At 46.3% G+C, this 1976-nt stretch overlaps 1 protein-coding gene and 1 pseudogene across 2 annotated transcripts in view; both read right to left on the bottom strand.

Annotated features, from left to right (window-relative positions):
• LOC105742767 overlaps positions 1–674 on the bottom strand; it is a 2938-nt pseudogene extending 2264 nt beyond the window's left edge.
• The window catches only part of Asic2 (acid sensing ion channel subunit 2), a 1146900-nt gene that overhangs the window by 53833 nt on the left and 1091091 nt on the right, over positions 1–1976 (bottom strand). The window lies entirely within an intron of this gene.

Here is a 1976-nt window from a genome sequence, read left to right on the forward strand (position 1 = left end):
ATATCCCTTCCTTTTTTCTCTCAGAACCAGATATTTATTCACTCATTCCTCGCACATCTATTGTTTATCCTAGGCAAGACATAGTGGCAAAGGAATGGTTTCTGTGTCAATAACATCAGTCTCATGGGACATAACAAGCCAAGGAAAGAGAAGAGGAAATTGGAGAGGAATCAGGCTCTATAATTGAAAGAATAAAAAGCAGAATAAAATAGTGAAAAAAATCAATGCATCAGATTTCTAAAGATTTTATTCCATTTAACCCTCACAAGAGTCCTTTAAAACGGAAATGATGTTCATTCCACTTTGACAGAGGGACTCTGAGAGGTCCAAGTCCCACACTGAGCACAGGCAGAGTGGGGCTTCCCTCTAGGGCTGGAGGATGCTAAGGCCATGCACCAAGCCGCCTGCCAACCTGCAGCAGAGGGTGCCTCTCCACCTGCAGGACACCCAGGCACCTCTCCACCCAGAATACCTTGGGGGTGGTGTGAACTCATCTCTTTCTCTGGGGGAAAAAGTAACTGTATTGCTCAGAGGTAGTGAAGAACTTCTGGGGCTGGGGAATTAGCAAGCCAGGAAGGTTAGCAACCTAGAACACATCCAGGTTAAGGCTTAAAAACTCTAGTGTCTTGGGGAAAGGGTGACCTACTCTGGTAAGGTCCTGGGATCTGTGGCATGTATGGTGTATGAGTTCTCACCCTGTTAGCAGGTGACAAGGTTCTGACCCTCCTGACCTGACTAAATACTCAGCAGATGTTTAGTGGGGCTTTGGGTGGCCACCCAGCCTGGTGCTAGCTTGAGGCGGAAAGATGTCCTCGTGAGCCATTTGAGGAGATGAAACACATCAGCACTGAAGATTTTAGGCTAGAAACCCACAGCCTCAAGGAACCAGGAAGAAAACAGGGAGAACTTGCCAGGACCTTATTTTTCATCAGAGATCCAATTACCTTGTTCTACAGATGAGTAAACTGAAGACACATAGAGGGAAAGTGCTCTTCCTAAGGCCACGTGAGAATGTTCATTCAGGATAGAGTAAATCAGGACAGACTTTTGGGAGCAATGAGCCATCTTCTATCTGGAAACTTTGGCTTAGAGCTTTGAGGGATGATCATTCATTCATCCCACATTTTCTGGGCACTTTCTAGGGCCAGATCCTCCACTGGGCATAGGGAACATTAAGATGAGGGATAGAGAGGGTGCCCTGAAGGTGCCCCGGTGTAGAGAGGCAACAGAGATGTAAAGAGATGTGAGAGTACCAGTGGTAGGCACTCCTTTAGAGGCAGGTGTGTGTGTGTGTGTGTGTGTGTGTGTGTGTGTGAGTGTGTGTGTGTGTTGGAGGTCAAGTTGGGCTATAAAATGATGAGTTACCATCTTGGAAGGACAATGAGTCAGAAGCAAAGGCTTGGGGAAAAGCTCAGCTCCTTGAGTATGACATCGACATATCATGACACTGAACATGACATTTCCACCCCACTAGAGGAATCTTGGGGGTAACTGATGGAACCACTTGTCAGGCATGGGCCTGGACAAGGGTTAGAAGATGGGGCTCCTGCTGTTCAGGATAGATTGCAGCCGAGGCTTTGAGAGGACAGCTGTGCGCGCAGGGCTCTGTTGTGCTGGGAATGTACCAAGAGCTGAAAGGTAGAGTTGGAGGAAAAGAGCTTGGAGGGCACTAAGAGAGCTTCCTGGAGGAGGAGGATGCATTGGAGCTGAGCGAGAGCAGTGGTGGGTTTATATCGCAGGAGTTGGAGGGTCTGAAATTCCGAGAAACAGGAAAGAGAATATGCAGGTTCAGCAGCAGGAACCTGCCAGGCATGGCAAGCACTTGTTTTGGATGGAGTATCACATAGTTCATATGCCTGAATCCCAGGGAGCTTCGAACTTTGGAATCATGGAACTGTTCCTCAAGAAGAAAGTTTTTTTTTTTAATTTATTTTTTATTTTTATTTTTTATTTTTTTATTTTTCAACAAATAATAC

This window comes from Octodon degus, unplaced genomic scaffold (assembly GCF_000260255.1).
Source record: "Octodon degus isolate 3935 unplaced genomic scaffold, OctDeg1.0 scaffold00072, whole genome shotgun sequence".
NCBI lineage: Eukaryota > Metazoa > Chordata > Mammalia > Rodentia > Octodontidae > Octodon > Octodon degus.